The 25309-nt window shown below is 43.3% G+C and overlaps 14 pseudogenes; all 14 read left to right on the top strand.

The window, feature by feature from the left end:
- Positions 1-1459: 1459 nt before the first annotated feature.
- On the top strand, positions 1460-1723 carry LOC130285779 (U2 spliceosomal RNA; annotated as a pseudogene).
- A 1461-nt stretch (positions 1724-3184) lies between these two features.
- Positions 3185-3451, top strand: LOC130288459 (U2 spliceosomal RNA; annotated as a pseudogene).
- Positions 3452-4917: 1466 nt separating this feature from the next.
- Positions 4918-5181, top strand: LOC130285778 (U2 spliceosomal RNA; annotated as a pseudogene).
- A 1468-nt stretch (positions 5182-6649) lies between these two features.
- On the top strand, positions 6650-6913 carry LOC130285777 (U2 spliceosomal RNA; annotated as a pseudogene).
- Positions 6914-8368: 1455 nt separating this feature from the next.
- On the top strand, positions 8369-8632 carry LOC130285776 (U2 spliceosomal RNA; annotated as a pseudogene).
- Positions 8633-10100: 1468 nt separating this feature from the next.
- Positions 10101-10364, top strand: LOC130289419 (U2 spliceosomal RNA; annotated as a pseudogene).
- A 1468-nt stretch (positions 10365-11832) lies between these two features.
- Positions 11833-12096, top strand: LOC130285775 (U2 spliceosomal RNA; annotated as a pseudogene).
- A 1471-nt stretch (positions 12097-13567) lies between these two features.
- On the top strand, positions 13568-13831 carry LOC130285772 (U2 spliceosomal RNA; annotated as a pseudogene).
- Positions 13832-15307: 1476 nt separating this feature from the next.
- LOC130285771 (U2 spliceosomal RNA) lies at positions 15308-15571 on the top strand (annotated as a pseudogene).
- A 1479-nt stretch (positions 15572-17050) lies between these two features.
- On the top strand, positions 17051-17314 carry LOC130285770 (U2 spliceosomal RNA; annotated as a pseudogene).
- A 1479-nt stretch (positions 17315-18793) lies between these two features.
- Positions 18794-19057, top strand: LOC130285769 (U2 spliceosomal RNA; annotated as a pseudogene).
- A 1475-nt stretch (positions 19058-20532) lies between these two features.
- LOC130285768 (U2 spliceosomal RNA) lies at positions 20533-20796 on the top strand (annotated as a pseudogene).
- Positions 20797-22272: 1476 nt separating this feature from the next.
- On the top strand, positions 22273-22536 carry LOC130285766 (U2 spliceosomal RNA; annotated as a pseudogene).
- A 1476-nt stretch (positions 22537-24012) lies between these two features.
- Positions 24013-24276, top strand: LOC130285765 (U2 spliceosomal RNA; annotated as a pseudogene).
- The last annotated feature ends 1033 nt before the right edge of the window (positions 24277-25309 follow it).

The raw sequence follows: 25309 nt of genomic DNA, 5'->3' as shown, positions 1-25309 counted from the left end.
GTTAAACAAGAAAGATTCTCATTTAATCCTCCGTGGGTGAGAATTTGAGTTTGAGAATTGGAGACCAAAATGATGAGTTGCACTGACTGGTTTATGAACGTCTATTCATTTAGCGTTTTAATGACCATGTTTGCACACTGATTGGTGTAAAAAAATAAAATAAAACTAAATAATAATAATCTAGCACACCTGTGCAGGTTTGACATGACATGACAGGTAGCTGTCTTGTGGGTGGTGCTGAATCCTGTTAAATGACATGAGGGTCTCATGCCTATACACAAGGGTGTGTCATTGCTGTTGCTTGACCATGCATTGGTTTCTGTGGTCAGTGAATGATAAAAACAAAATTTACCATCCATTGATGGATGGGAAATCCGCCATGAGGCATTTGTTTTTAGAAACTGCTGCTCACAACCAATGTTGCAATGGAGTGTCTCCATCTGCTGGTGGTATTGGAAAGGCATTAGTGCTATGACAGGGTCTGAAGAAGAAGAAGAAGAAGAAGAAGAAGACGGAAAAAAATATATATAAAAAGAAAAAGAGAGAGAGAGAGAGAGACTGACTTAGTGAGCGAGTGAGTGAGAGAGTGAGAGTGAGTGAGAGTGAATGAGTGAGTGAGTGATTGAGTGAGTGAGTGAGTGAGAACAAATGAGTTAAAGCAAGTGAGTGAGAGAGATCGAATGAATGAAAGTCTGAATGACAGAAAGAAAAAAGGATGAAGAAAGAAGCATGAAGAAAAAAAAATGTATATGGAGTTGCTGACATGAGTGCAATCTACAAAGCCGTTGAGGCTGATCCTCATGGGAGGATTATTGCACCAGGACCCTTAGCACTTTTAAAATGCCATTCAATGCCACGGGCTAGATGTAAACTGCAGATGACCATGTTGTGGTAGTTACCATGGATACCCAAGTGATGTGTGAGCTAACACATAGGCCCAACAGATTCCAAGAAGGCCAGAATCACCAGCGGCACCACCATCGATTGTCAGGTCACCCGGATTCAGCAAATACCAGAGTCCAAAATGATGCAGGTTTATACTGTTAATTTTCAGTTTATCGTTACAGTTGGTGTTATTCCATGTCGGAAGGGACGCAGCTACAGCCAGTGGGGTAACTAGAGACAGGCAGGCAGCTATGTGCAACAAAGGTAGGCGTGTTGTTTTCATATGCAGATCTGAAATATTGTCTTATATGCAAGAGGAGGAGTGATGGGGGTTCAGGCAAAAGCCAGGCTATGGATTGCATTGCTAAATGTCCATCAGAGTGCAATGGTCGCCTGTCCTTTTTTTAAGTGATGATGTGGGTTTAGCCTGTGCTGTATGTATGTATGGGTGGCTGACTGCCACCCACCCAGAAAGTGTATGGGAGGCTGGTTGGCTGCCAGCCTTCCTTCCATTCCTATGAGTAATGTGAGTGCTCATGAAGGGGACATGGTTGGGTCCACCCCTTTCCCGGTTATCCCCTCTAGGCCTTTTGGCTTAGATCAAGTGTAAAAAAAGAAAGGATCTTGCGACAGATCGCATCCTGAGGCACGTTTTTTTTTGTGTGAATACTTGCACTTGGGTGACTTGTGAGCACATACTGATACATACGTTCCCTATCTGGGGACCATAAATTAAATGGATTTTTGAGAAAGGGAGCTGATTTGGAAGCTTGCTTCTGTCGCCCTATGCATTGACCCGATGTGGCAGTATCTTCGGGTAGTGAACAGTGCACCACCCCATTCCAGTGTTAAACAAGAAAGATTCTCATTTAATCCTCCGTGGGTGAGAATTTGAGTTTGAGAATTGGAGACCAAAATGATGAGTTGCACTGACTGGTTTATGAACGTCTATTCATTTAGCGTTTTAATGACCATGTTTGCACACTGATTGGTGTAAAAAAATAAAATAAAACTAAATAATAATAATCTAGCACACCTGTGCAGGTTTGACATGACATGACAGGTAGCTGTCTTGTGGGTGGTGCTGAATCCTGTTAAATGACATGAGGGTCTCATGCCTATACACAAGGGTGTGTCATTGCTGTTGCTTGACCATGCATTGGTTTCTGTGGTCAGTGAATGATAAAAACAAAATTTACCATCCATTGATGGATGGGAAATCCGCCATGAGGCATTTGTTTTTAGAAACTGCTGCTCACAACCAATGTTGCAATGGAGTGTCTCCATCTGCTGGTGGTATTGGAAAGGCATTAGTGCTATGACAGGGTCTGAAGAAGAAGAAGAAGAAGAAGACGGAAAAAAATATATATAAAAAGAAAAAGAGAGAGAGAGACTGACTTAGTGAGCGAGTGAGTGAGAGAGTGAGAGTGAGTGAGAGTGAATGAGTGAGTGAGTGATTGAGTGAGTGAGTGAGTGAGTGAGAACAAATGAGTTAAAGCAAGTGAGTGAGAGAGATCGAATGAATGAAAGTCTGAATGACAGAAAGAAAAAAGGATGAAGAAAGAAGCATGAAGAAAAAAAAATGTATATGGAGTTGCTGACATGAGTGCAATCTACAAAGCCGTTGAGGCTGATCCTCATGGGAGGATTATTGCACCAGGACCCTTAGCACTTTTAAAATGCCATTCAATGCCACGGGCTAGATGTAAACTGCAGATGACCATGTTGTGGTAGTTACCATGGATACCCAAGTGATGTGTGAGCTAACACATAGGCCCAACAGATTCCAAGAAGGCCAGAATCACCAGCGGCACCACCATCGATTGTCAGGTCACCCGGATTCAGCAAATACCAGAGTCCAAAATGATGCAGGTTTATACTGTTAATTTTCAGTTTATCGTTACAGTTGGTGTTATTCCATGTCGGAAGGGACGCAGCTACAGCCAGTGGGGTAACTAGAGACAGGCAGGCAGCTATGTGCAACAAAGGTAGGCGTGTTGTTTTCATATGCAGATCTGAAATATTGTCTTATATGCAAGAGGAGGAGTGATGGGGGTTCAGGCAAAAGCCAGGCTATGGATTGCATTGCTAAATGCTCCATCAGAGTGCAATGGTCGCCTGTCCTTTTTTTAAGTGATGATGTGGGTTTAGCCTGTGCTGTATGTATGTATGGGTGGCTGACTGCCACCCACCCAGAAAGTGTATGGGAGGCTGGTTGGCTGCCAGCCTTCCTTCCATTCCTATGAGTAATGTGAGTGCTCATGAAGGGGACATGGTTGGGTCCACCCCTTTCCCGGTTATCCCCTCTAGGCCTTTTGGCTTAGATCAAGTGTAAAAAAAGAAAGGATCTTGCGACAGATCGCATCCTGAGGCACGTTTTTTTTTTTTGTGTGAATACTTGCATTTGGGTGACTTGTGAGCACATACTGATACATACGTTCCCTATCTGGGGACCATAAATTAAATGGATTTTTGAGAAAGGGAGCTGATTTGGAAGCTTGCTTCTGTCGCCCTATGCATTGACCCGATGTGGCAGTATCTTCGGGTAGTGAACAGTGCACCACCCCATTCCAGTGTTAAACAAGAAAGATTCTCATTTAATCCTCCGTGGGTGAGAATTTGAGTTTGAGAATTGGAGACCAAAATGATGAGTTGCACTGACTGGTTTATGAACGTCTATTCATTTAGCGTTTTAATGACCATGTTTGCACACTGATTGGTGTAAAAAAATAAAATAAAACTAAATAATAATAATCTAGCACACCTGTGCAGGTTTGACATGACATGACAGGTAGCTGTCTTGTGGGTGGTGCTGAATCCTGTTAAATGACATGAGGGTCTCATGCCTATACACAAGGGTGTGTCATTGCTGTTGCTTGACCATGCATTGGTTTCTGTGGTCAGTGAATGATAAAAACAAAATTTACCATCCATTGATGGATGGGAAATCCGCCATGAGGCATTTGTTTTTAGAAACTGCTGCTCACAACCAATGTTGCAATGGAGTGTCTCCATCTGCTGGTGGTATTGGAAAGGCATTAGTGCTATGACAGGGTCTGAAGAAGAAGAAGAAGAAGAAGAAGACGGAAAAAAATATATATAAAAAGAAAAAGAGAGAGAGAGAGACTGACTTAGTGAGCGAGTGAGTGAGAGAGTGAGAGTGAGTGAGAGTGAATGAGTGAGTGAGTGATTGAGTGAGTGAGTGAGTGAGTGAGAACAAATGAGTTAAAGCAAGTGAGTGAGAGAGATCGAATGAATGAAAGTCTGAATGACAGAAAGAAAAAAGGATGAAGAAAGAAGCATGAAGAAAAAAAAATGTATATGGAGTTGCTGACATGAGTGCAATCTACAAAGCCGTTGAGGCTGATCCTCATGGGAGGATTATTGCACCAGGACCCTTAGCACTTTTAAAATGCCATTCAATGCCACGGGCTAGATGTAAACTGCAGATGACCATGTTGTGGTAGTTACCATGGATACCCAAGTGATGTGTGAGCTAACACATAGGCCCAACAGATTCCAAGAAGGCCAGAATCACCAGCGGCACCACCATCGATTGTCAGGTCACCCGGATTCAGCAAATACCAGAGTCCAAAATGATGCAGGTTTATACTGTTAATTTTCAGTTTATCGTTACAGTTGGTGTTATTCCATGTCGGAAGGGACGCAGCTACAGCCAGTGGGGTAACTAGAGACAGGCAGGCAGCTATGTGCAACAAAGGTAGGCGTGTTGTTTTCATATGCAGATCTGAAATATTGTCTTATATGCAAGAGGAGGAGTGATGGGGGTTCAGGCAAAAGCCAGGCTATGGATTGCATTGCTAAATGCTCCATCAGAGTGCAATGGTCGCCTGTCCTTTTTTTAAGTGATGATGTGGGTTTAGCCTGTGCTGTATGTATGTATGGGTGGCTGACTGCCACCCACCCAGAAAGTGTATGGGAGGCTGGTTGGCTGCCAGCCTTCCTTCCATTCCTATGAGTAATGTGAGTGCTCATGAAGGGGACATGGTTGGGTCCACCCCTTTCCCGGTTATCCCCTCTAGGCCTTTTGGCTTAGATCAAGTGTAAAAAAAGAAAGGATCTTGCGACAGATCGCATCCTGAGGCACGTTTTTTTTTGTGTGAATACTTGCACTTGGGTGACTTGTGAGCACATACTGATACATACGTTCCCTATCTGGGGACCATAAATTAAATGGATTTTTGAGAAAGGGAGCTGATTTGGAAGCTTGCTTCTGTCGCCCTATGCATTGACCCGATGTGGCAGTATCTTCGGGTAGTGAACAGTGCACCACCCCATTCCAGTGTTAAACAAGAAAGATTCTCATTTAATCCTCCGTGGGTGAGAATTTGAGTTTGAGAATTGGAGACCAAAATGATGAGTTGCACTGACTGGTTTATGAACGTCTATTCATTTAGCGTTTTAATGACCATGTTTGCACACTGATTGGTGTAAAAAAATAAAATAAAACTAAATAATAATAATCTAGCACACCTGTGCAGGTTTGACATGACATGACAGGTAGCTGTCTTGTGGGTGGTGCTGAATCCTGTTAAATGACATGAGGGTCTCATGCCTATACACAAGGGTGTGTCATTGCTGTTGCTTGACCATGCATTGGTTTCTGTGGTCAGTGAATGATAAAAACAAAATTTACCATCCATTGATGGATGGGAAATCCGCCATGAGGCATTTGTTTTTAGAAACTGCTGCTCACAACCAATGTTGCAATGGAGTGTCTCCATCTGCTGGTGGTATTGGAAAGGCATTAGTGCTATGACAGGGTCTGAAGAAGAAGAAGAAGAAGACGGAAAAAAATATATATAAAAAGAAAAAGAGAGAGAGAGAGAGAGACTGACTTAGTGAGCGAGTGAGTGAGAGAGTGAGAGTGAGTGAGTGAGAGTGAATGAGTGAGTGAGTGATTGAGTGAGTGAGTGAGTGAGTGAGAACAAATGAGTTAAAGCAAGTGAGTGAGAGAGATCGAATGAATGAAAGTCTGAATGACAGAAAGAAAAAAGGATGAAGAAAGAAGCATGAAGAAAAAAAAATCTATATGGAGTTGCTGACATGAGTGCAATCTACAAAGCCGTTGAGGCTGATCCTCATGGGAGGATTATTGCACCAGGACCCTTAGCACTTTTAAAATGCCATTCAATGCCACGGGCTAGATGTAAACTGCAGATGACCATGTTGTGGTAGTTACCATGGATACCCAAGTGATGTGTGAGCTAACACATAGGCCCAACAGATTCCAAGAAGGCCAGAATCACCAGCGGCACCACCATCGATTGTCAGGTCACCCGGATTCAGCAAATACCAGAGTCCAAAATGATGCAGGTTTATACTGTTAATTTTCAGTTTATCGTTACAGTTGGTGTTATTCCATGTCGGAAGGGACGCAGCTACAGCCAGTGGGGTAACTAGAGACAGGCAGGCAGCTATGTGCAACAAAGGTAGGCGTGTTGTTTTCATATGCAGATCTGAAATATTGTCTTATATGCAGGAGGAGGAGTGATGGGGGTTCAGGCAAAAGCCAGGCTATGGATTGCATTGCTAAATGCTCCATCAGAGTGCAATGGTCGCCTGTCCTTTTTTTAAGTGATGATGTGGGTTTAGCCTGTGCTGTATGTATGTATGGGTGGCTGACTGCCACCCACCCAGAAAGTGTATGGGAGGCTGGTTGGCTGCCAGCCTTCCTTCCATTCCTATGAGTAATGTGAGTGCTCATGAAGGGGACATGGTTGGGTCCACCCCTTTCCCGGTTATCCCCTCTAGGCCTTTTGGCTTAGATCAAGTGTAAAAAAAGAAAGGATCTTGCGACAGATCGCATCCTGAGGCACGTTTTTTTTTGTGTGAATACTTGCACTTGGGTGACTTGTGAGCACATACTGATACATACGTTCCCTATCTGGGGACCATAAATTAAATGGATTTTTGAGAAAGGGAGCTGATTTGGAAGCTTGCTTCTGTCGCCCTATGCATTGACCCGATGTGGCAGTATCTTCGGGTAGTGAACAGTGCACCACCCCATTCCAGTGTTAAACAAGAAAGATTCTCATTTAATCCTCCGTGGGTGAGAATTTGAGTTTGAGAATTGGAGACCAAAATGATGAGTTGCACTGACTGGTTTATGAACGTCTATTCATTTAGCGTTTTAATGACCATGTTTGCACACTGATTGGTGTAAAAAAATAAAATAAAACTAAATAATAATAATCTAGCACACCTGTGCAGGTTTGACATGACATGACAGGTAGCTGTCTTGTGGGTGGTGCTGAATCCTGTTAAATGACATGAGGGTATACACAAGGGTGTGTCATTGCTGTTGCTTGACCATGCATTGGTTTCTGTGGTCAGTGAATGATAAAAACAAAATTTACCATCCATTGATGGATGGGAAATCCGCCATGAGGCATTTGTTTTTAGAAACTGCTGCTCACAACCAATGTTGCAATGGAGTGTCTCCATCTGCTGGTGGTATTGGAAAGGCATTAGTGCTATGACAGGGTCTGAAGAAGAAGAAGAAGAAGACGGAAAAAAATATATATAAAAAGAAAAAGAGAGAGAGAGAGAGAGACTGACTTAGTGAGCGAGTGAGTGAGAGAGTGAGAGTGAGTGAGAGTGAATGAGTGAGTGAGTGATTGAGTGAGTGAGTGAGTGAGTGAGAACAAATGAGTTAAAGCAAGTGAGTGAGAGAGATCGAATGAATGAAAGTCTGAATGACAGAAAGAAAAAAGGATGAAGAAAGAAGCATGAAGAAAAAAAAATGTATATGGAGTTGCTGACATGAGTGCAATCTACAAAGCCGTTGAGGCTGATCCTCATGGGAGGATTATTGCACCAGGACCCTTAGCACTTTTAAAATGCCATTCAATGCCACGGGCTAGATGTAAACTGCAGATGACCATGTTGTGGTAGTTACCATGGATACCCAAGTGATGTGTGAGCTAACACATAGGCCCAACAGATTCCAAGAAGGCCAGAATCACCAGCGGCACCACCATCGATTGTCAGGTCACCCGGATTCAGCAAATACCAGAGTCCAAAATGATGCAGGTTTATACTGTTAATTTTCAGTTTATCGTTACAGTTGGTGTTATTCCATGTCGGAAGGGACGCAGCTACAGCCAGTGGGGTAACTAGAGACAGGCAGGCAGCTATGTGCAACAAAGGTAGGCGTGTTGTTTTCATATGCAGATCTGAAATATTGTCTTATATGCAAGAGGAGGAGTGATGGGGGTTCAGGCAAAAGCCAGGCTATGGATTGCATTGCTAAATGCTCCATCAGAGTGCAATGGTCGCCTGTCCTTTTTTTAAGTGATGATGTGGGTTTAGCCTGTGCTGTATGTATGTATGGGTGGCTGACTGCCACCCACCCAGAAAGTGTATGGGAGGCTGGTTGGCTGCCAGCCTTCCTTCCATTCCTATGAGTAATGTGAGTGCTCATGAAGGGGACATGGTTGGGTCCACCCCTTTCCCGGTTATCCCCTCTAGGCCTTTTGGCTTAGATCAAGTGTAAAAAAAGAAAGGATCTTGCGACAGATCGCATCCTGAGGCACGTTTTTTTTTGTGTGAATACTTGCACTTGGGTGACTTGTGAGCACATACTGATACATACGTTCCCTATCTGGGGACCATAAATTAAATGGATTTTTGAGAAAGGGAGCTGATTTGGAAGCTTGCTTCTGTCGCCCTATGCATTGACCCGATGTGGCAGTATCTTCGGGTAGTGAACAGTGCACCACCCCATTCCAGTGTTAAACAAGAAAGATTCTCATTTAATCCTCCGTGGGTGAGAATTTGAGTTTGAGAATTGGAGACCAAAATGATGAGTTGCACTGACTGGTTTATGAACGTCTATTCATTTAGCGTTTTAATGACCATGTTTGCACACTGATTGGTGTAAAAAAATAAAATAAAACTAAATAATAATAATCTAGCACACCTGTGCAGGTTTGACATGACATGACAGGTAGCTGTCTTGTGGGTGGTGCTGAATCCTGTTAAATGACATGAGGGTCTCATGCCTATACACAAGGGTGTGTCATTGCTGTTGCTTGACCATGCATTGGTTTCTGTGGTCAGTGAATGATAAAAACAAAATTTACCATCCATTGATGGATGGGAAATCCGCCATGAGGCATTTGTTTTTAGAAACTGCTGCTCACAACCAATGTTGCAATGGAGTGTCTCCATCTGCTGGTGGTATTGGAAAGGCATTAGTGCTATGACAGGGTCTGAAGAAGAAGAAGAAGAAGACGGAAAAAAATATATATAAAAAGAAAAAGAGAGAGAGAGAGAGAGACTGACTTAGTGAGCGAGTGAGTGAGAGAGTGAGAGTGAGTGAGTGAGAGTGAATGAGTGAGTGAGTGATTGAGTGAGTGAGTGAGTGAGTGAGAACAAATGAGTTAAAGCAAGTGAGTGAGAGAGATCGAATGAATGAAAGTCTGAATGACAGAAAGAAAAAAGGATGAAGAAAGAAGCATGAAGAAAAAAAAATGTATATGGAGTTGCTGACATGAGTGCAATCTACAAAGCCGTTGAGGCTGATCCTCATGGGAGGATTATTGCACCAGGACCCTTAGCACTTTTAAAATGCCATTCAATGCCACGGGCTAGATGTAAACTGCAGATGACCATGTTGTGGTAGTTACCATGGATACCCAAGTGATGTGTGAGCTAACACATAGGCCCAACAGATTCCAAGAAGGCCAGAATCACCAGCGGCACCACCATCGATTGTCAGGTCACCCGGATTCAGCAAATACCAGAGTCCAAAATGATGCAGGTTTATACTGTTAATTTTCAGTTTATCGTTACAGTTGGTGTTATTCCATGTCGGAAGGGACGCAGCTACAGCCAGTGGGGTAACTAGAGACAGGCAGGCAGCTATGTGCAACAAAGGTAGGCGTGTTGTTTTCATATGCAGATCTGAAATATTGTCTTATATGCAAGAGGAGGAGTGATGGGGGTTCAGGCAAAAGCCAGGCTATGGATTGCATTGCTAAATGCTCCATCAGAGTGCAATGGTCGCCTGTCCTTTTTTTAAGTGATGATGTGGGTTTAGCCTGTGCTGTATGTATGTATGGGTGGCTGACTGCCACCCACCCAGAAAGTGTATGGGAGGCTGGTTGGCTGCCAGCCTTCCTTCCATTCCTATGAGTAATGTGAGTGCTCATGAAGGGGACATGGTTGGGTCCACCCCTTTCCCGGTTATCCCCTCTAGGCCTTTTGGCTTAGATCAAGTGTAAAAAAAGAAAGGATCTTGCGACAGATCGCATCCTGAGGCACGTTTTTTTTTGTGTGAATACTTGCACTTGGGTGACTTGTGAGCACATACTGATACATACGTTCCCTATCTGGGGACCATAAATGAAATGGATTTTTGAGAAAGGGAGCTGATTTGGAAGCTTGCTTCTGTCGCCCTATGCATTGACCCGATGTGGCAGTATCTTCGGGTAGTGAACAGTGCACCACCCCATTCCAGTGTTAAACAAGAAAGATTCTCATTTAATCCTCCGTGGGTGAGAATTTGAGTTTGAGAATTGGAGACCAAAATGATGTGACTGGTTTATGAACGTCTATTCATTTAGCGTTTTAATGACCATGTTTGCACACTGATTGGTGTAAAAAAATAAAATAAAACTAAATAATAATAATCTAGCACACCTGTGCAGGTTTGACATGACATGACAGGTAGCTGTCTTGTGGGTGGTGCTGAATCCTGTTAAATGACATGAGGGTCTCATGCCTATACACAAGGGTGTGTCATTGCTGTTGCTTGACCATGCATTGGTTTCTGTGGTCAGTGAATGATAAAAACAAAATTTACCATCCATTGATGGATGGGAAATCCGCCATGAGGCATTTGTTTTTAGAAACTGCTGCTCACAACCAATGTTGCAATGGAGTGTCTCCATCTGCTGGTGGTATTGGAAAGGCATTAGTGCTATGACAGGGTCTGAAGAAGAAGAAGAAGAAGAAGAAGAAGAAGACGGAAAAAAATATATATAAAAAGAAAAAGAGAGAGAGAGAGAGAGACTGACTTAGTGAGCGAGTGAGTGAGAGAGTGAGAGTGAGTGAGAGTGAATGAGTGAGTGAGTGATTGAGTGAGTGAGTGAGTGAGTGAGAACAAATGAGTTAAAGCAAGTGAGTGAGAGAGATCGAATGAATGAAAGTCTGAATGACAGAAAGAAAAAAGGATGAAGAAAGAAGCATGAAGAAAAAAAAATGTATATGGAGTTGCTGACATGAGTGCAATCTACAAAGCCGTTGAGGCTGATCCTCATGGGAGGATTATTGCACCAGGACCCTTAGCACTTTTAAAATGCCATTCAATGCCACGGGCTAGATGTAAACTGCAGATGACCATGTTGTGGTAGTTACCATGGATACCCAAGTGATGTGTGAGCTAACACATAGGCCCAACAGATTCCAAGAAGGCCAGAATCACCAGCGGCACCACCATCGATTGTCAGGTCACCCGGATTCAGCAAATACCAGAGTCCAAAATGATGCAGGTTTATACTGTTAATTTTCAGTTTATCGTTACAGTTGGTGTTATTCCATGTCGGAAGGGACGCAGCTACAGCCAGTGGGGTAACTAGAGACAGGCAGGCAGCTATGTGCAACAAAGGTAGGCGTGTTGTTTTCATATGCAGATCTGAAATATTGTCTTATATGCAAGAGGAGGAGTGATGGGGGTTCAGGCAAAAGCCAGGCTATGGATTGCATTGCTAAATGCTCCATCAGAGTGCAATGGTCGCCTGTCCTTTTTTTAAGTGATGATGTGGGTTTAGCCTGTGCTGTATGTATGTATGGGTGGCTGACTGCCACCCACCCAGAAAGTGTATGGGAGGCTGGTTGGCTGCCAGCCTTCCTTCCATTCCTATGAGTAATGTGAGTGCTCATGAAGGGGACATGGTTGGGTCCACCCCTTTCCCGGTTATCCCCTCTAGGCCTTTTGGCTTAGATCAAGTGTAAAAAAAGAAAGGATCTTGCGACAGATCGCATCCTGAGGCACGTTTTTTTTTGTGTGAATACTTGCACTTGGGTGACTTGTGAGCACATACTGATACATACGTTCCCTATCTGGGGACCATAAATTAAATGGATTTTTGAGAAAGGGAGCTGATTTGGAAGCTTGCTTCTGTCGCCCTATGCATTGACCCGATGTGGCAGTATCTTCGGGTAGTGAACAGTGCACCACCCCATTCCAGTGTTAAACAAGAAAGATTCTCATTTAATCCTCCGTGGGTGAGAATTTGAGTTTGAGAATTGGAGACCAAAATGATGAGTTGCACTGACTGGTTTATGAACGTCTATTCATTTAGCGTTTTAATGACCATGTTTGCACACTGATTGGTGTAAAAAAATAAAATAAAACTAAATAATAATAATCTAGCACACCTGTGCAGGTTTGACATGACATGACAGGTAGCTGTCTTGTGGGTGGTGCTGAATCCTGTTAAATGACATGAGGGTCTCATGCCTATACACAAGGGTGTGTCATTGCTGTTGCTTGACCATGCATTGGTTTCTGTGGTCAGTGAATGATAAAAACAAAATTTACCATCCATTGATGGATGGGAAATCCGCCATGAGGCATTTGTTTTTAGAAACTGCTGCTCACAACCAATGTTGCAATGGAGTGTCTCCATCTGCTGGTGGTATTGGAAAGGCATTAGTGCTATGACAGGGTCTGAAGAAGAAGAAGAAGAAGAAGAACGAAGAAAAAAAATATATATAAAAAGAAAAAGAGAGAGAGAGAGAGAGACTGACTTAGTGAGCGAGTGAGTGAGAGAGTGAGAGTGAGTGAGAGTGAATGAGTGAGTGAGTGATTGAGTGAGTGAGTGAGTGAGTGAGAACAAATGAGTTAAAGCAAGTGAGTGAGAGAGATCGAATGAATGAAAGTCTGAATGACAGAAAGAAAAAAGGATGAAGAAAGAAGCATGAAGAAAAAAAAATGTATATGGAGTTGCTGACATGAGTGCAATCTACAAAGCCGTTGAGGCTGATCCTCATGGGAGGATTATTGCACCAGGACCCTTAGCACTTTTAAAATGCCATTCAATGCCACGGGCTAGATGTAAACTGCAGATGACCATGTTGTGGTAGTTACCATGGATACCCAAGTGATGTGTGAGCTAACACATAGGCCCAACAGATTCCAAGAAGGCCAGAATCACCAGCGGCACCACCATCGATTGTCAGGTCACCCGGATTCAGCAAATACCAGAGTCCAAAATGATGCAGGTTTATACTGTTAATTTTCAGTTTATCGTTACAGTTGGTGTTATTCCATGTCGGAAGGGACGCAGCTACAGCCAGTGGGGTAACTAGAGACAGGCAGGCAGCTATGTGCAACAAAGGTAGGCGTGTTGTTTTCATATGCAGATCTGAAATATTGTCTTATATGCAAGAGGAGGAGTGATGGGGGTTCAGGCAAAAGCCAGGCTATGGATTGCATTGCTAAATGCTCCATCAGAGTGCAATGGTCGCCTGTCCTTTTTTTAAGTGATGATGTGGGTTTAGCCTGTGCTGTATGTATGTATGGGTGGCTGACTGCCACCCACCCAGAAAGTGTATGGGAGGCTGGTTGGCTGCCAGCCTTCCTTCCATTCCTATGAGTAATGTGAGTGCTCATGAAGGGGACATGGTTGGGTCCACCCCTTTCCCGGTTATCCCCTCTAGGCCTTTTGGCTTAGATCAAGTGTAAAAAAAGAAAGGATCTTGCGACAGATCGCATCCTGAGGCACGTTTTTTTTTGTGTGAATACTTGCACTTGGGTGACTTGTGAGCACATACTGATACATACGTTCCCTATCTGGGGACCATAAATTAAATGGATTTTTGAGAAAGGGAGCTGATTTGGAAGCTTGCTTCTGTCGCCCTATGCATTGACCCGATGTGGCAGTATCTTCGGGTAGTGAACAGTGCACCACCCCATTCCAGTGTTAAACAAGAAAGATTCTCATTTAATCCTCCGTGGGTGAGAATTTGAGTTTGAGAATTGGAGACCAAAATGATGAGTTGCACTGACTGGTTTATGAACGTCTATTCATTTAGCGTTTTAATGACCATGTTTGCACACTGATTGGTGTAAAAAAATAAAATAAAACTAAATAATAATAATCTAGCACACCTGTGCAGGTTTGACATGACATGACAGGTAGCTGTCTTGTGGGTGGTGCTGAATCCTGTTAAATGACATGAGGGTCTCATGCCTATACACAAGGGTGTGTCATTGCTGTTGCTTGACCATGCATTGGTTTCTGTGGTCAGTGAATGATAAAAACAAAATTTACCATCCATTGATGGATGGGAAATCCGCCATGAGGCATTTGTTTTTAGAAACTGCTGCTCACAACCAATGTTGCAATGGAGTGTCTCCATCTGCTGGTGGTATTGGAAAGGCATTAGTGCTATGACAGGGTCTGAAGAAGAAGAAGAAGAAGAAGAAGAAGAAGACGGAAAAAAATATATATAAAAAGAAAAAGAGAGAGAGAGAGAGAGACTGACTTAGTGAGCGAGTGAGTGAGAGAGTGAGAGTGAGTGAGAGTGAATGAGTGAGTGAGTGATTGAGTGAGTGAGTGAGTGAGTGAGAACAAATGAGTTAAAGCAAGTGAGTGAGAGAGATCGAATGAATGAAAGTCTGAATGACAGAAAGAAAAAAGGATGAAGAAAGAAGCATGAAGAAAAAAAAATGTATATGGAGTTGCTGACATGAGTGCAATCTACAAAGCCGTTGAGGCTGATCCTCATGGGAGGATTATTGCACCAGGACCCTTAGCACTTTTAAAATGCCATTCAATGCCACGGGCTAGATGTAAACTGCAGATGACCATGTTGTGGTAGTTACCATGGATACCCAAGTGATGTGTGAGCTAACACATAGGCCCAACAGATTCCAAGAAGGCCAGAATCACCAGCGGCACCACCATCGATTGTCAGGTCACCCGGATTCAGCAAATACCAGAGTCCAAAATGATGCAGGTTTATACTGTTAATTTTCAGTTTATCGTTACAGTTGGTGTTATTCCATGTCGGAAGGGACGCAGCTACAGCCAGTGGGGTAACTAGAGACAGGCAGGCAGCTATGTGCAACAAAGGTAGGCGTGTTGTTTTCATATGCAGATCTGAAATATTGTCTTATATGCAAGAGGAGGAGTGATGGGGGTTCAGGCAAAAGCCAGGCTATGGATTGCATTGCTAAATGCTCCATCAGAGTGCAATGGTCGCCTGTCCTTTTTTTAAGTGATGATGTGGGTTTAGCCTGTGCTGTATGTATGTATGGGTGGCTGACTGCCACCCACCCAGAAAGTGTATGGGAGGCTGGTTGGCTGCCAGCCTTCCTTCCATTCCTATGAGTAATGTGAGTGCTCATGAAGGGGACATGGTTGGGTCCACCCCTTTCCCGGTTATCCCCTCTAGGCCTTTTGGCTTAGATCAAGTGTAAAAAAAGAAAGGATCTTGCGACAGATCGCATCCTGAGGCACGTTTTTTTTTGTGTGAATACTTGCACTTGGGTGACTTGTGAGCACATACTGATACATACGTTCCCTATCTGGGGACCATAAATTAAATGGATTTTTGAGAAAGGGAGCTGATTTGGAAGCTTGCTTCTGTCGCCCTATGCATTGACCCGATGTGGCAGTATCTTCGGGTAGTGAACAGTGCACCACCCCATTCCAGTGTTAAACAAGAAAGATTCTCATTTAATCCTCCGTGGGTGAGAATTTGAGTTTGAGAATTGGAGACCAAAATGATGAGTTGCACTGACTGGTTTATGAACGTCTATTCATTTAGCGTTTTAATGACCATGTTTGCACACTGATTGGTGTAAAAAAATAAAATAAAACTAAATAATAATAATCTAGCACACCTGTGCAGGTTTGACATGACATGACAGGTAGCTGTCTTGTGGGTGGTGCTGAATCCTGTTAAATGACATGAGGGTCTCATGCCTATACACAAGGGTGTGTCATTGCTGTTGCTTGACCATGCATTGGTTTCTGTGGTCAGTGAATGATAAAAACAAAATTTACCATCCATTGATGGATGGGAAATCCGCCATGAGGCATTTGTTTTTAGAAACTGCTGCTCACAACCAATGTTGCAATGGAGTGTCTCCATCTGCTGGTGGTATTGGAAAGGCATTAGTGCTATGACAGGGTCTGAAGAAGAAGAAGAAGAAGAAGAAGAAGAAGAAGACGGAAAAAAATATATATAAAAAGAAAAAGAGAGAGAGAGAGAGAGACTGACTTAGTGAGCGAGTGAGTGAGAGAGTGAGAGTGAGTGAGAGTGAATGAGTGAGTGAGTGATTGAGTGAGTGAGTGAGTGAGTGAGAACAAATGAGTTAAAGCAAGTGAGTGAGAGAGATCGAATGAATGAAAGTCTGAATGACAGAAAGAAAAAAGGATGAAGAAAGAAGCATGAAGAAAAAAAAATGTATATGGAGTTGCTGACATGAGTGCAATCTACAAAGCCGTTGAGGCTGATCCTCATGGGAGGATTATTGCACCAGGACCCTTAGCACTTTTAAAATGCCATTCAATGCCACGGGCTAGATGTAAACTGCAGATGACCATGTTGTGGTAGTTACCATGGATACCCAAGTGATGTGTGAGCTAACACATAGGCCCAACAGATTCCAAGAAGGCCAGAATCACCAGCGGCACCACCATCGATTGTCAGGTCACCCGGATTCAGCAAATACCAGAGTCCAAAATGATGCAGGTTTATACTGTTAATTTTCAGTTTATCGTTACAGTTGGTGTTATTCCATGTCGGAAGGGACGCAGCTACAGCCAGTGGGGTAACTAGAGACAGGCAGGCAGCTATGTGCAACAAAGGTAGGCGTGTTGTTTTCATATGCAGATCTGAAATATTGTCTTATATGCAAGAGGAGGAGTGATGGGGGTTCAGGCAAAAGCCAGGCTATGGATTGCATTGCTAAATGCTCCATCAGAGTGCAATGGTCGCCTGTCCTTTTTTTAAGTGATGATGTGGGTTTAGCCTGTGCTGTATGTATGTATGGGTGGCTGACTGCCACCCACCCAGAAAGTGTATGGGAGGCTGGTTGGCTGCCAGCCTTCCTTCCATTCCTATGAGTAATGTGAGTGCTCATGAAGGGGACATGGTTGGGTCCACCCCTTTCCCGGTTATCCCCTCTAGGCCTTTTGGCTTAGATCAAGTGTAAAAAAAGAAAGGATCTTGCGACAGATCGCATCCTGAGGCACGTTTTTTTTTGTGTGAATACTTGCACTTGGGTGACTTGTGAGCACATACTGATACATACGTTCCCTATCTGGGGACCATAAATTAAATGGATTTTTGAGAAAGGGAGCTGATTTGGAAGCTTGCTTCTGTCGCCCTATGCATTGACCCGATGTGGCAGTATCTTCGGGTAGTGAACAGTGCACCACCCCATTCCAGTGTTAAACAAGAAAGATTCTCATTTAATCCTCCGTGGGTGAGAATTTGAGTTTGAGAATTGGAGACCAAAATGATGAGTTGCACTGACTGGTTTATGAACGTCTATTCATTTAGCGTTTTAATGACCATGTTTGCACACTGATTGGTGTAAAAAAATAAAATAAAACTAAATAATAATAATCTAGCACACCTGTGCAGGTTTGACATGACATGACAGGTAGCTGTCTTGTGGGTGGTGCTGAATCCTGTTAAATGACATGAGGGTCTCATGCCTATACACAAGGGTGTGTCATTGCTGTTGCTTGACCATGCATTGGTTTCTGTGGTCAGTGAATGATAAAAACAAAATTTACCATCCATTGATGGATGGGAAATCCGCCATGAGGCATTTGTTTTTAGAAACTGCTGCTCACAACCAATGTTGCAATGGAGTGTCTCCATCTGCTGGTGGTATTGGAAAGGCATTAGTGCTATGACAGGGTCTGAAGAAGAAGAAGAAGAAGAAGAAGAAGAAGAAGACGGAAAAAAATATATATAAAAAGAAAAAGAGAGAGAGAGAGAGAGACTGACTTAGTGAGCGAGTGAGTGAGAGAGTGAGAGTGAGTGAGAGTGAATGAGTGAGTGAGTGATTGAGTGAGTGAGTGAGTGAGTGAGAACAAATGAGTTAAAGCAAGTGAGTGAGAGAGATCGAATGAATGAAAGTCTGAATGACAGAAAGAAAAAAGGATGAAGAAAGAAGCATGAAGAAAAAAAAATGTATATGGAGTTGCTGACATGAGTGCAATCTACAAAGCCGTTGAGGCTGATCCTCATGGGAGGATTATTGCACCAGGACCCTTAGCACTTTTAAAATGCCATTCAATGCCACGGGCTAGATGTAAACTGCAGATGACCATGTTGTGGTAGTTACCATGGATACCCAAGTGATGTGTGAGCTAACACATAGGCCCAACAGATTCCAAGAAGGCCAGAATCACCAGCGGCACCACCATCGATTGTCAGGTCACCCGGATTCAGCAAATACCAGAGTCCAAAATGATGCAGGTTTATACTGTTAATTTTCAGTTTATCGTTACAGTTGGTGTTATTCCATGTCGGAAGGGACGCAGCTACAGCCAGTGGGGTAACTAGAGACAGGCAGGCAGCTATGTGCAACAAAGGTAGGCGTGTTGTTTTCATATGCAGATCTGAAATATTGTCTTATATGCAAGAGGAGGAGTGATGGGGGTTCAGGCAAAAGCCAGGCTATGGATTGCATTGCTAAATGCTCCATCAGAGTGCAATGGTCGCCTGTCCTTTTTTTAAGTGATGATGTGGGTTTAGCCTGTGCTGTATGTATGTATGGGTGGCTGACTGCCACCCACCCAGAAAGTGTATGGGAGGCTGGTTGGCTGCCAGCCTTCCTTCCATTCCTATGAGTAATGTGAGTGCTCATGAAGGGGACATGGTTGGGTCCACCCCTTTCCCGGTTATCCCCTCTAGGCCTTTTGGCTTAGATCAAGTGTAAAAAAAGAAAGGATCTTGCGACAGATCGCATCCTGAGGCACGTTTTTTTTTGTGTGAATACTTGCACTTGGGTGACTTGTGAGCACATACTGATACATACGTTCCCTATCTGGGGACCATAAATTAAATGGATTTTTGAGAAAGGGAGCTGATTTGGAAGCTTGCTTCTGTCGCCCTATGCATTGACCCGATGTGGCAGTATCTTCGGGTAGTGAACAGTGCACCACCCCATTCCAGTGTTAAACAAGAAAGATTCTCATTTAATCCTCCGTGGGTGAGAATTTGAGTTTGAGAATTGGAGACCAAAATGATGAGTTGCACTGACTGGTTTATGAACGTCTATTCATTTAGCGTTTTAATGACCATGTTTGCACACTGATTGGTGTAAAAAAATAAAATAAAACTAAATAATAATAATCTAGCACACCTGTGCAGGTTTGACATGACATGACAGGTAGCTGTCTTGTGGGTGGTGCTGAATCCTGTTAAATGACATGAGGGTCTCATGCCTATACACAAGGGTGTGTCATTGCTGTTGCTTGACCATGCATTGGTTTCTGTGGTCAGTGAATGATAAAAACAAAATTTACCATCCATTGATGGATGGGAAATCCGCCATGAGGCATTTGTTTTTAGAAACTGCTGCTCACAACCAATGTTGCAATGGAGTGTCTCCATCTGCTGGTGGTATTGGAAAGGCATTAGTGCTATGACAGGGTCTGAAGAAGAAGAAGAAGAAGAAGAAGAAGAAGCGGAAAAAAATATATATAAAAAGAAAAAGAGAGAGAGAGAGAGAGACTGACTTAGTGAGCGAGTGAGTGAGAGAGTGAGAGTGAGTGAGAGTGAATGAGTGAGTGAGTGATTGAGTGAGTGAGTGAGTGAGTGAGAACAAATGAGTTAAAGCAAGTGAGTGAGAGAGATCGAATGAATGAAAGTCTGAATGACAGAAAGAAAAAAGGATGAAGAAAGAAGCATGAAGAAAAAAAAATGTATATGGAGTTGCTGACATGAGTGCAATCTACAAAGCCGTTGAGGCTGATCCTCATGGGAGGATTATTGCACCAGGACCCTTAGCACTTTTAAAATGCCATTCAATGCCACGGGCTAGATGTAAACTGCAGATGACCATGTTGTGGTAGTTACCATGGATACCCAAGTGATGTGTGAGCTAACACATAGGCCCAACAGATTCCAAGAAGGCCAGAATCACCAGCGGCACCACCATCGATTGTCAGGTCACCCGGATTCAGCAAATACCAGAGTCCAAAATGATGCAGGTTTATACTGTTAATTTTCAGTTTATCGTTACAGTTGGTGTTATTCCATGTCGGAAGGGACGCAGCTACAGCCAGTGGGGTAACTAGAGACAGGCAGGCAGCTATGTGCAACAAAGGTAGGCGTGTTGTTTTCATATGCAGATCTGAAATATTGTCTTATATGCAAGAGGAGGAGTGATGGGGGTTCAGGCAAAAGCCAGGCTATGGATTGCATTGCTAAATGCTCCATCAGAGTGCAATGGTCGCCTGTCCTTTTTTTAAGTGATGATGTGGGTTTAGCCTGTGCTGTATGTATGTATGGGTGGCTGACTGCCACCCACCCAGAAAGTGTATGGGAGGCTGGTTGGCTGCCAGCCTTCCTTCCATTCCTATGAGTAATGTGAGTGCTCATGAAGGGGACATGGTTGGGTCCACCCCTTTCCCGGTTATCCCCTCTAGGCCTTTTGGCTTAGATCAAGTGTAAAAAAAGAAAGGATCTTGCGACAGATCGCATCCTGAGGCACGTTTTTTTTTGTGTGAATACTTGCACTTGGGTGACTTGTGAGCACATACTGATACATACGTTCCCTATCTGGGGACCATAAATTAAATGGATTTTTGAGAAAGGGAGCTGATTTGGAAGCTTGCTTCTGTCGCCCTATGCATTGACCCGATGTGGCAGTATCTTCGGGTAGTGAACAGTGCACCACCCCATTCCAGTGTTAAACAAGAAAGATTCTCATTTAATCCTCCGTGGGTGAGAATTTGAGTTTGAGAATTGGAGACCAAAATGATGAGTTGCACTGACTGGTTTATGAACGTCTATTCATTTAGCGTTTTAATGACCATGTTTGCACACTGATTGGTGTAAAAAAATAAAATAAAACTAAATAATAATAATCTAGCACACCTGTGCAGGTTTGACATGACATGACAGGTAGCTGTCTTGTGGGTGGTGCTGAATCCTGTTAAATGACATGAGGGTCTCATGCCTATACACAAGGGTGTGTCATTGCTGTTGCTTGACCATGCATTGGTTTCTGTGGTCAGTGAATGATAAAAACAAAATTTACCATCCATTGATGGATGGGAAATCCGCCATGAGGCATTTGTTTTTAGAAACTGCTGCTCACAACCAATGTTGCAATGGAGTGTCTCCATCTGCTGGTGGTATTGGAAAGGCATTAGTGCTATGACAGGGTCTGAAGAAGAAGAAGAAGAAGAAGAAGAAGAAGACGGAAAAAAATATATATAAAAAGAAAAAGAGAGAGAGAGAGAGAGACTGACTTAGTGAGCGAGTGAGTGAGAGAGTGAGAGTGAGTGAGAGTGAATGAGTGAGTGAGTGATTGAGTGAGTGAGTGAGTGAGTGAGAACAAATGAGTTAAAGCAAGTGAGTGAGAGAGATCGAATGAATGAAAGTCTGAATGACAGAAAGAAAAAAGGATGAAGAAAGAAGCATGAAGAAAAAAAAATGTATATGGAGTTGCTGACATGAGTGCAATCTACAAAGCCGTTGAGGCTGATCCTCATGGGAGGATTATTGCACCAGGACCCTTAGCACTTTTAAAATGCCATTCAATGCCACGGGCTAGATGTAAACTGCAGATGACCATGTTGTGGTAGTTACCATGGATACCCAAGTGATGTGTGAGCTAACACATAGGCCCAACAGATTCCAAGAAGGCCAGAATCACCAGCGGCACCACCATCGATTGTCAGGTCACCCGGATTCAGCAAATACCAGAGTCCAAAATGATGCAGGTTTATACTGTTAATTTTCAGTTTATCGTTACAGTTGGTGTTATTCCATGTCGGAAGGGACGCAGCTACAGCCAGTGGGGTAACTAGAGACAGGCAGGCAGCTATGTGCAACAAAGGTAGGCGTGTTGTTTTCATATGCAGATCTGAAATATTGTCTTATATGCAAGAGGAGGAGTGATGGGGGTTCAGGCAAAAGCCAGGCTATGGATTGCATTGCTAAATGCTCCATCAGAGTGCAATGGTCGCCTGTCCTTTTTTTAAGTGATGATGTGGGTTTAGCCTGTGCTGTATGTATGTATGGGTGGCTGACTGCCACCCACCCAGAAAGTGTATGGGAGGCTGGTTGGCTGCCAGCCTTCCTTCCATTCCTATGAGTAATGTGAGTGCTCATGAAGGGGACATGGTTGGGTCCACCCCTTTCCCGGTTATCCCCTCTAGGCCTTTTGGCTTAGATCAAGTGTAAAAAAAGAAAGGATCTTGCGACAGATCGCATCCTGAGGCACGTTTTTTTTTGTGTGAATACTTGCACTTGGGTGACTTGTGAGCACATACTGATACATACGTTCCCTATCTGGGGACCATAAATTAAATGGATTTTTGAGAAAGGGAGCTGATTTGGAAGCTTGCTTCTGTCGCCCTATGCATTGACCCGATGTGGCAGTATCTTCGGGTAGTGAACAGTGCACCACCCCATTCCAGTGTTAAACAAGAAAGATTCTCATTTAATCCTCCGTGGGTGAGAATTTGAGTTTGAGAATTGGAGACCAAAATGATGAGTTGCACTGACTGGTTTATGAACGTCTATTCATTTAGCGTTTTAATGACCATGTTTGCACACTGATTGGTGTAAAAAAATAAAATAAAACTAAATAATAATAATCTAGCACACCTGTGCAGGTTTGACATGACATGACAGGTAGCTGTCTTGTGGGTGGTGCTGAATCCTGTTAAATGACATGAGGGTCTCATGCCTATACACAAGGGTGTGTCATTGCTGTTGCTTGACCATGCATTGGTTTCTGTGGTCAGTGAATGATAAAAACAAAATTTACCATCCATTGATGGATGGGAAATCCGCCATGAGGCATTTGTTTTTAGAAACTGCTGCTCACAACCAATGTTGCAATGGAGTGTCTCCATCTGCTGGTGGTATTGGAAAGGCATTAGTGCTATGACAGGGTCTGAAGAAGAAGAAGAAGAAGAAGAAGAAGAAGACGGAAAAAAATATATATAAAAAGAAAAAGAGAGAGAGAGAGAGAGACTGACTTAGTGAGCGAGTGAGTGAGAGAGTGAGAGTGAGTGAGAGTGAATGAGTGAGTGAGTGATTGAGTGAGTGAGTGAGTGAGTGAGAACAAATGAGTTAAAGCAAGTGAGTGAGAGAGATCGAATGAATGAAAGTCTGAATGACAGAAAGAAAAAAGGATGAAGAAAGAAGCATGAAGAAAAAAAAATGTATATGGAGTTGCTGACATGAGTGCAATCTACAAAGCCGTTGAGGCTGATCCTCATGGGAGGATTATTGCACCAGGACCCTTAGCACTTTTAAAATGCCATTCAATGCCACGGGCTAGATGTAAACTGCAGATGACCATGTTGTGGTAGTTACCATGGATACCCAAGTGATGTGTGAGCTAACACATAGGCCCAACAGATTCCAAGAAGGCCAGAATCACCAGCGGCACCACCATCGATTGTCAGGTCACCCGGATTCAGCAAATACCAGAGTCCAAAATGATGCAGGTTTATACTGTTAATTTTCAGTTTATCGTTACAGTTGGTGTTATTCCATGTCGGAAGGGACGCAGCTACAGCCAGTGGGGTAACTAGAGACAGGCAGGCAGCTATGTGCAACAAAGGTAGGCGTGTTGTTTTCATATGCAGATCTGAAATATTGTCTTATATGCAAGAGGAGGAGTGATGGGGGTTCAGGCAAAAGCCAGGCTATGGATTGCATTGCTAAATGCTCCATCAGAGTGCAATGGTCGCCTGTCCTTTTTTTAAGTGATGATGTGGGTTTAGCCTGTGCTGTATGTATGTATGGGTGGCTGACTGCCACCCACCCAGAAAGTGTATGGGAGGCTGGTTGGCTGCCAGCCTTCCTTCCATTCCTATGAGTAATGTGAGTGCTCATGAAGGGGACATGGTTGGGTCCACCCCTTTCCCGGTTATCCCCTCTAGGCCTTTTGGCTTAGATCAAGTGTAAAAAAAGAAAGGATCTTGCGACAGATCGCATCCTGAGGCACGTTTTTTTTTGTGTGAATACTTGCACTTGGGTGACTTGTGAGCACATACTGATACATACGTTCCCTATCTGGGGACCATAAATTAAATGGATTTTTGAGAAAGGGAGCTGATTTGGAAGCTTGCTTCTGTCGCCCTATGCATTGACCCGATGTGGCAGTATCTTCGGGTAGTGAACAGTGCACCACCCCATTCCAGTGTTAAACAAGAAAGATTCTCATTTAATCCTCCGTGGGTGAGAATTTGAGTTTGAGAATTGGAGACCAAAATGATGAGTTGCACTGACTGGTTTATGAACGTCTATTCATTTAGCGTTTTAATGACCATGTTTGCACACTGATTGGTGTAAAAAAATAAAATAAAACTAAATAATAATAATCTAGCACACCTGTGCAGGTTTGACATGACATGACAGGTAGCTGTCTTGTGGGTGGTGCTGAATCCTGTTAAATGACATGAGGGTCTCATGCCTATACACAAGGGTGTGTCATTGCTGTTGCTTGACCATGCATTGGTTTCTGTGGTCAGTGAATGATAAAAACAAAATTTACCATCCATTGATGGATGGGAAATCCGCCATGAGGCATTTGTTTTTAGAAACTGCTGCTCACAACCAATGTTGCAATGGAGTGTCTCCATCTGCTGGTGGTATTGGAAAGGCATTAGTGCTATGACAGGGTCTGAAGAAGAAGAAGAAGAAGAAGAAGAAGAAGAAGACGGAAAAAAATATATATAAAAAGAAAAAGAGAGAGAGAGAGAGAGACTGACTTAGTGAGCGAGTGAGTGAGAGAGTGAGAGTGAGTGAGAGTGAATGAGTGAGTGAGTGATTGAGTGAGTGAGTGAGTGAGTGAGAACAAATGAGTTAAAGCAAGTGAGTGAGAGAGATCGAATGAATGAAAGTCTGAATGACAGAAAGAAAAAAGGATGAAGAAAGAAGCATGAAGAAAAAAAAATGTATATGGAGTTGCTGACATGAGTGCAATCTACAAAGCCGTTGAGGCTGATCCTCATGGGAGGATTATTGCACCAGGACCCTTAGCACTTTTAAAATGCCATTCAATGCCACGGGCTAGATGTAAACTGCAGATGACCATGTTGTGGTAGTTACCATGGATACCCAAGTGATGTGTGAGCTAACACATAGGCCCAACAGATTCCAAGAAGGCCAGAATCACCAGCGGCACCACCATCGATTGTCAGGTCACCCGGATTCAGCAAATACC

This window comes from Hyla sarda, chromosome 8, assembly GCF_029499605.1.
Source record: "Hyla sarda isolate aHylSar1 chromosome 8, aHylSar1.hap1, whole genome shotgun sequence".
In the NCBI taxonomy this organism is placed as follows: Eukaryota; Metazoa; Chordata; class Amphibia; order Anura; family Hylidae; genus Hyla; species Hyla sarda.
This window is presented reverse-complemented; position numbering and strand designations above follow the sequence as displayed.